Source organism: Uranotaenia lowii, chromosome 2 (assembly GCF_029784155.1).
Source record: "Uranotaenia lowii strain MFRU-FL chromosome 2, ASM2978415v1, whole genome shotgun sequence".
Classification (NCBI taxonomy): Eukaryota; Metazoa; Arthropoda; class Insecta; order Diptera; family Culicidae; genus Uranotaenia; species Uranotaenia lowii.
Genome location: NC_073692.1, coordinates 213,877,567 through 213,887,371, shown reverse-complemented (window position 1 = coordinate 213,887,371; position 9,805 = coordinate 213,877,567).

Genomic DNA, 9,805 nt, shown 5'->3' with positions numbered 1-9,805 from the left:
CCGTCGTCTAAGAGCAGCCCAGATGTTTCCGTGGTTCAGTCGGTCAAATGCTTTTTCGAAATCAACGAACACCAGCAGAAGAGAGTCCTGGAATTCGTTGATTTGTTCCAGTATGATTCGTAGCGTTGTGATGTGGTCCACACATAATCGTCCGGATCCGAATCCAGCTTGTTGCCATCGGAGTGAAGCGTCGATTTTCTCCTGGATCCTGTTCAGGATCACTTTGCAGAGTACTTTGAGGGTTGTACAGATCAACGTTATGCCTCGCCAGTTACCGCACGCTGTCAGGTTTCCTTTCTTCGGGACCTTTACGAGGATACCCTGCATCCAGTTGGCCGGGAATGTTGCAGTATCCCAGATATCAGCGAAAAGACAGTGCAACATTTGTGCTGACAGGGCAGGGTCGGCTTTCAGCATTTCAGCAGGGATGCAATCGATCCCAGGTGCTTTGTTGGATTTCATGTTTTTGATTGCCGCTTCTATTTCAGCCAGCGAAGGCGCGTCCGAGTTGACGCCATTTATGCGGCTTACTGTTGGCGCTTCGAGCTGCGGGTTCTGTTGGCCATCGCTATTCGTGACTCGGAAGAGTTGTTCGAAGTACTCAGTTGAGCTGATCTGTTCGATCGGTCAATAACTGACCTGCTCGGTCTTTCAGCGGCATTCTTGCATTAGTCCTTGCACCACTAAGGCGGCGAGAAATCTATTATATAAAATTCTCTTGTAACGGTGTTTGTAGTACTACTCCTCCGGAATGAGCCAACCGATTCAAATGAAACTATTTTTAGAATATTCTGTAGGCATGCGAATCGGTTTATATCGAATAAAAATAACATAAAGTCGTATCAAATGTCCGTATTAATTAAATTTGTAATAATTTGAATAAAATAAAAGTCATGACATCCATTTTCTCGAGATTTTTTTTCCTTTGAGCGGTTTTTTTTTCGTCTCCATGCTCGAGGCATAGCATACTGATCAGTGAGAATATTTTGGCGCGTATTTCTCAACCAAGCATATTTTCAATGCAAGTGGTGGCGATATGAAGCATTGATTTGGTTTTTTTTCTTCTTGATTCCTAGCTCATTTCTACAGCACATGGTTATGAATGACGCCTAGATATGACTCAGATTGACATTTAGCCGATCGAATAAAAAAAAAAATTTCATTTTGCCAAAATCTGAAATTGAAAAGTCAGGCATCCATTTTTAGAAATTTTCTTTTTTTTGAGGGGTTTGTTGTTCGTCTCCATGGGCGAGGCGTCGCTAGCAAACGTCGTTGCAAGATAATAGTAACCAAAGCATACAGTTCATTGGTCGCTGGAAAAATTTAAAATTAGGCGCCTCTTTCTCAACCAAGTACCTATATGTCTTATGCACGTGGGGCGATATGCAACCTAGATGTTTTTTTTCCTTGCTTATTTGTACGCAGCACATGGTAATAAATGACGCCTAGATGTTACACGGATTGATATTTTATCGATCGAATCAAAACCATATAAACGATTTCAAATATTAAAACCATTTTTATTTCGTGTTAATTAAAGTAGTAAATTATTGTCCAAAAGATATGAATTTGGTGATGATAAACATGAAATAATGACACTTTGCGGACGTTTGAAAATAATAAATTGGGAAGCTTTATATTCAATTTCGTATAATCTGATACGCCTAGAACGCTGGACACATCAACTGAATGAGAGTCTGTTCTTTGAAATAGATTAAATAGGATTGAAGTTTTTAAAGGCCGAATGAACTTTTTGATTTTTTGCAAACGTAAGTTGAAGTTATCAATAAAATAATCTACTTTTCAATAACAAAAAGTGAGGATATGCATTTTCCGGAAGAATTTTCAATTAAGAAAGTAAACTAGAGCAAGTGCAAACTTTCAACTTTTACGAAAAATGTATACATTATTCCTTCATCTAAAAATTGTTGGGCCCAAAAAAACTATCTGATTAAATAAACTCAACTCTTTTTTTAATCATTCATCAAAAAACTGTTTACACGTTGACTGTTTGTTTACACACAATTCAAGTACGAACTTAACATAAAAAGTATGTTTTTGTTTAACATATTGTGATTACATAGAAGAGACTTTTGATTCATTTTTTTGTTGAAAAGTTTTTTTGTGATTGATATTCCAGGGGCAGCAGATTTTTATGTTGAACTTTTAATATGACCTGAAAGTGTTAAAAGTAATATAAATTCCTGTAATTTCTTAGGTGGAATAAGTGAAAACGCGCCATTTAAAAATGGAACATCTACAATTCAAGAATTTTATCTCCAAAATAGCCAGAAAGGATATCCCGAGTGTTAAATCTGAAGTGGATTTTCAAAATTATTATAAAGGTCTTTGTAAATCAAGGTCTTTTGGTTGAACAGCATTCAGTGAAATTATTTAATTAATTTATTTATTCCGGAGAAAACTTAGTATATATCAATGAAAGTTGATAAAACAGACAAACAAGAACAAGTATTAAATTCATTTTAAAGTCTTTTCACTGACGCCTCTGAAAAAGACAATGTTCAGGAAGTTTTGAAATCAGAACATCCCATTGCTTCAATTAGAATCTTTAAAGTAATGGGTGAATATATCTAAACATACATATGTTTTCCTCTTTTCAAAACCAATCGTTTCTTTGATTCATTGGGTTGAAGTTCAAAGGAATTAATTTGCATTTTTTGCTTGAATAAAAAAAAAAGGAATTTGCAGTATACAAAATCGTCAGATTTAATGCCATGACAAGTGCTGTTTGGGAACATTTTTAGTTGAAATATGTAAAGTCTATAACTTAAGTATCAGACGAAACTTTTTGAAAATGATTTTGGTAAGAATATGGATTTTAATTATAACTGCTACGAAGCATGAGGATGGTGAATAAAAAGCTGTTTGAAAAAGGTTAGTAAAAAACTTTTCTTATATGTTTCATTTCTTCAGCTCTAAAAAATACACCATCCAAAGCTAATTGGGAGCTGAAAGCGCTGCGTTAGGCAAAATATTCGGAATACTCCAAAAATTGTCCCGATATTACAAATTCTATTTTAAAAAAGATTCATAAGCAATATATTCCAATAAATGGGGAACTTTTTATTTCGGTTTAAACCTTAATGTAAACTCGAACAAAACGGAATAAATCTACTAAATGGAATACAGCAAATGAAACAAACATATTATCGACAAACAGTTATTTATGGAACAAGTACAAAAATTGGATTTTAAAAGACCCGTTGAGTTAAAATTCTTAGGTTAAATTTTGATAGAATTAAGCGGGACGATTCGAGAGAAGGGAAAAAAGTGAAATGTAAAGAAAACTAGAAAAAATGGAAAATGGACGCCAAGTTGAACATGGTAAGACGAAGTTTACCGGGTCTGCTAGTCTTATATATAAAAATGGAGGCGCTATCTTTGTGATAACATCACGTATGAACGGGCGGTCGGAATGAAGTGAAACTTGGTATCCGAGGGTTTTTGGGGCCAGAGATGGTTTGTATAATAGTTTCAAGAATCTCACTATTTATAGAAGGGGGGCTCCCATACAAAATCAAATTGAAACGGGACATAACTTGAACAATTTAAATGCGATTTTCATAAAAATTGGTTCACGAGATCGAATAGACACAAGAAGTTGATTCATTATGCAGACTGCAATTGCTCGCTTTTAAAACGTGGGGCTCCCTTAAAAAAATGTGAAAAAATTTGAAAAAATATATACAACCCATACAATTCACATGGGATATTCATGCAATTGTGTACACATGCATGTTTTGATGTGGAAAAACAATTTATTTTACTAAATAACACATCCTACCTTTATAACCAGAGGCTCCCATACAAAATCAACGTGAGTTATAACATAACTTAAACAATTGCCAAGCGATTTTGCTTAAACGAGCCAGGCAGCCATGTTTTGACAGTAAAATATGATTTATTGTTATAAATAACGCTTTCTCCATAAACCCCCCCCCCCCCCCCATTTTTGAACTAAAGGTGAGAGGAGGGGAGAGAATCTTATATATAAAAATGGAGGCGTTTTCTTTGTAACAACATCACGTATGAATGGTCGGTCGAAATGGAGTGAAATTTGGTATCCGAGGGTTTTTTGGGTCAGAGATGGTTTGTATAAAAGTTTCAAGAATCTAACTTTTTATGGAAGGGGGTCCCCATACAAAATTATCTCTTTTCCACATCTTCTTATATATAAAAATGGAGACGTTTTCTTTGTAACAACATCACGTATGAATGGTCGGTCGAAATGAAGTGAAATTTGGTATTCGAGGGATTTTTGGGTCAGAGATGGTTTGTATAATAGTTTCAAGAATCTCTCTTTTTATGGAAGGAAGGTCCCCATACAAAATTATCTCTTTTCCACATCTTATATATAAAAATGGAGACGTTTTCTTTGTAACAACATCACGTATGAATGGTCGGTCGAAATGGAGCGAAGTTTGGTATCCGAGGGATTTGTGGGTCAGAGATGGTTTGTATAATAGTTTCAAGAATCTCACTTTTTATGGAAGGGGGGTCCCCATACAAAATTATCTCTTTTCCACATCTTCTTATATATAAAAATGGAGGCGTTTTCTTTGTAACAACTTCACGTATGAATGGTCGGTCGAAATGAAGTGAAATTTGGTATCCGAGGGATTTGTGGGTCAGAGATTGTTTGTATAATAGTTTCAAGAATCTCACTTTTTATGGAAAGCGGGCTGCTATACAAAATCAACTAGAAACGGGACAAAACTGGAACAGCTTGAAGACGATTTTCACGAAAACTGATTCACGAGCACGAAGGATTTAAAGAACTGGAAACATTTTCCAACGATTTATTAAGGAACGGGTAAAACGAAGTTTACCGGGTCAGCTAGTATCATATAATAATCGAATATCTCCAAAGGCGACGCGGCGGCTCTTTCTCCCTCTTCGGCTAGGGAGTTTGTCCAGGCTCTCTTGCCTCGCCTACAAGCTCGTTTAACTGCCTTTTCCAGCTCCGCATATCGTAAGCTGCTGCTTTGGCTGACCCGGTACATACCTGCTCAATTCCGACTTTCGCCTTTCTCCGATCATCGACCATCCTCCAAGTTTCATCCGACATCCATTCAATTCTTCGTCCACAAACTTTACCGAGAGTACCATGGCTCGTCGTGATGAAGGCATTCTTGATTCCACACCACTGTTCTTTGACTGTTCCGTCTGTCGGCAATTCCGAGGCTCGGGATTCTAGCTGTTCAACTTATGTCATTTTCACCTCTGGATTCTTCAACCGGCGGACGTCGTATCGACACCCGACTTTCTCTTCGCGCCGTTGGGCACGCGCAACTCTCAGTCGTATCTCGCCAAGGACGAGGTGATGGCCAGATGCAATATCTGCACTTTGTTTGTTGTGGACATCAAGAAGGCTCCTTCTCCGTTTTCGGCTAATGCAGATGTGGTCAATTCGATTCTCTGTTCGGCCATCTCGGGATACCCAAGTGACCTTATGTGCTTGTCGATGGGGGAGAGCGATCCACCGATCACCATGTTGTTCTATGTATGTATGTATGTAAGGGTCCCCCATCGGTAGCAAGGTTTGTGTGGTTGGCCCGAGAGCTTCCACGACCGATGGTTCGTCGAGGGAAGGCATCCAACCCTCAGAAACCTACAATGGTTGGCTACCACTCCGCTTGCAATGGTTTTTTCAGGCTATCCCCAGATGCATTCCATCTAAAATTATTAAGTATATGTAATATAACATGAAAAATCCCAAAACCCAAAGATATTTGGTGGCCGTAAGGAAAATTATTTAGATATCATGGAAATATAAATTTGTTTCAATGTTAAAGTGGATGTGAGTAGTTAATCAAGCTAAATATAAAATTGTTTCAATGTTAAAATGATTATTCTTTTTGGTTAATAATTAATTGTTGTTTTTTTGTTAAACAAAAGGATACTGATCTGCAAAATAAAAGATGATGAGCACATGTTATTTAAAAGCATGAAGGTGTTTGATCCTTTTTCATTCCATTTTATGTCAATGGCTTCATTGACTGCAGATGTTGATTTTGCAAACTATCATTTTTGACATCTTTTAACCCTAGGTGCATTCCATCTCTTAAATGAAATGTTATATATAACGAGATTACATAACACAACAAGAATAAAAGATTTAATTTGTACAATTGAATAAAAACGTTCTAACTATCTAACTATAGAAAAATCGTATAATGCCATAAAATAAAATGCGCTACTGAAATACCTTGAAATAGATTTTTTTTTATTTTAGAGGATAAAACACTATGAAAGTAATCGGATAAGTATCTAGAATCGACTCATCACAATAAGAAGGATAATGGGATGTATTATTATTTTTTTGTTATCATTTGGAGAGGTGAGATTCTATATAATTAACACTTACAAGATACACCACTAAACTGTGCTTCTGCTATTCGCCATTGTAGGTTAAAAGGCGTTCCTATAGTCCTTTTAGGAAGTTGGGAGAAAAAGAGTGTGGGGGATGAAAATGCAACGGTATGCGTGTAATTTACTGAATTAACTCGAATGCTTTCCGTTGCGCACTATTAAGCTTCGGAGATTCGTACTGAGACGAACCAAACAAATGAATATCTTTTGTGAGGCAGAATAAAAAAAATTGATTTCAAATGTGCAGTTAAAATAAAGATAAATGACTTAATATATTTCCTTCGATTCAAAAACCTCCTCTTGGTAAATATCACTCAAAAAGACAGTTTTCGCATTCGCATTCGCATTCGCAGGAGCAGTCGCTTAAAACTTCGGTTGGCGCTACGCAACAACTCTCCGTTTTATAAAATTACAGTCGGTCGGACTTGCAACATCTTCTCTTTCGAGATTGTGGAACATTTCCTGACTTGTAATTCCAATAGAAGCTAGGTCCCCCATTTCGTTGCCTCAGATTATAAAATCTCTTAAAATGAAAAACCAGCCCCCACGGAATGTTGAAGGTGCCCTGGCCGAACCCCGCGGCCGAACCCTGCGAAACAAATAAACAAATAAACATAATAAGAATTATAAACCTATGTTTGAAAAATATAACTTTAACAGCTTCAAGATCAAGGGAACATTAACCGCAACCGAACACAATGTCATTCAATCACAAACAACAACATCATATTTCGAATGCTGAGATCGGAAACTTTATTTGTGCGTAGTGTACGTGCCCCCTGACCGTTCTGGAGACTTGGCTTTAGCTGAATCTTTTTCGCTCTGCCTCTCTAAAATAAGCTCGATTTGCTCTCCGGCAGACGACATACTCATCATCGGCGACTTCAATCTACCCGGTTTGAAATGGTGCTCCTCTCCAAGCGGCTTTTTATTTCCGGATCCTGCTCGTTCTTCATTCTCAGCATCCTCTAATATCTTCCTTGACTCCTTGAGCACCGCGACTCTACGACAGATCAACAAAATTGAAAATGAAAACGGCCGTATGCTTGATCTCTGCTTCGTGAACGAAGGGATCAAGAATCCGACGATCGAATCTGCTCCTGCTCCTCTGGTTAAAACTGTCCCGCATCATCCAGCCTTAGTGATTTCACTCGATATCACTAAAATACTTGGCTCAGAAGAGAAAACTGCGTCTTTCTATCACGATTTTAAGAACGTTGACTTCGAAGCCATATCCCTCGTCCTACAATCCATTGATTGGGAGGCTGAGCTCGATTTTTCTAATCCCAATGCAGCTGCTGAGACGTTTGCGAACATCCTGAACTATATCATCGATCGCCATGTGCCGGAACGTAGCACGGCTACCAATCTACGGCCCCCCTGGGTTACTGGAAGTCTTCGTAGACTTAAGACGGCTAAGCAGCGCGCACTATGCAACTACAACAAACACAAGTCCCTCCACACCAAGGACAAATATCGCAAATTGAATTCTGCCTATAAGAAAGCCATCAAGCGTAGCTACCAGAATTATATTAATCGGTTACAACAGAATTTCAAGAGCAGTCCGAAATCTTTTTGGCAGCACGTGAAAAATCAGCGGAGAGAATCAGGGCTTCCGTCTCACATGTTCCTGAACAGCGACACAGGGAACTCTGATCCCGAAATTTGTGATCTATTTGCCGAGAAGTTCTCCAGCATTTTTACAGCTGGATCCATTTCTCCTGAGCAACTGGCTAGAGCTGTGAGAAATATATTGCCTACACCTTCTTCGTTTAACGGTATCACAATCGACGATGCATCCATATCGAAAGCGACAGTTAAGCTGAAAAACTCTACATCTTTGGGCCCGGATGGTATACCTGCTACTTTTTTGAAGCGTTTTATGCCACTTTTGCTGTTTCCTATTCGGCTTATTTTCCAATCATCGCTGGATGTTGGAATCTTTCCCTCACTATGGAAGGAAGCCTACATGTTTCCTGTTCACAAGAAGGGTGACAAGAGAGACGTTAACAACTACCGCGGAATTTCAGCTCTATGCGCGATGGCCAAATCGTTTGAATTGGTTATCCTGGATCCCATTAATTCGTTCTTCAAGCACCAACTTTCCAATGATCAACACGGGTTCATGCCTAAACGATCCACGACTACCAACTTACTCACCTTCACATCTTTTGTGCAAGACAGCTTTGCTATGAAAACCCAAACTGATGTCATATATACTGACCTTTCTGCTGCATTCGACAAGGTGAACCACGATATCGCTATCGCAAAGCTGGAACGTCTGGGTTTCTGTGGATCCCTTTTGCACTGGTTCCATAGTTACTTAACAGGTCGAAAGTTATCCGTTCGTATTGGTGACTCCTTTTCAAATCATTTTCTTGCTGCTCCGGCGTGCCTCAAGGAAGTCATTTAGGACCACTAATTTTCGTGATATATTTTAATGACGTACTCTCGCTCCTTGACTGCAAAAAACTTGCATATGCCGACGACCTGAAACTCTTTCACACCATAAACGGCCAAGAGGACATCAATTTCCTGCAGCAGCAGTTCATTGTGTTTGCTCAATGGTGTGACCTGAACTGCCTGCCCCTGAATTGCAGTAAATGCTCGGTCGTATCATTCTCTCGTAAGAGACACCCTCTTTATGCGGAGTACGCTCTCGGAGACGGAATCATTTCTCGGGTGGACCACATCAACGATCTGGGTGTTATTCTCGATCAACGGCTGGAGTTTAAGACTCACACAAACTACATCGTCGACAAAGTATCCAGAAACCTCGGATTCTTATTTCGCATGGCCAAAGACTTCAAAGACGTGTACTGCCTGAAGAGTCTTTACTGCTGTATAGTTCGTTCCATCCTCGAGTATGCTTCAGCTGTTTGGTGCCCTTTCTACCAGAATGGGGCTGAACGAATCGAGGCCATCCAGCGTCGCTTCATGCGGTATGCCCTACGTCATCTGAACTGGCAAGACCCGTTCCGTTTACCAAGTTACGAGAATCGCTGCCGCCTCATAAACCTAGATACGCTTCAAGCTCGCAGAAACGCTACGCGCGCTCTAGTTGTTGCTGATCTCTTAACGTCCAGAGTCGACTGTCCCGTTTTGCTGGAGGCCACTCCTCTCAGCGTGTGTCCCCGAGGATTGAGAAACCAGCTTTTGCAGCTCTATGTACCTATTCGTCTCAACAACTACGGAGCGAACAGCGCATTTATCGGCATATTGAAAACGTTCAATCGCTTTTCTGAGCATTTCGACTTCGATGTTTCGAGGAACGTGTTCCGGACAAAAATTTTAACTGTTTCAAGAACTGTATAGACCTGTGTTAATTTTTTATCTTGTATTGTTATTATCTACTATTAAGTTATCATTAGGATCTACATATGATCCGTTGATTTTATTCTAATAAACAAAT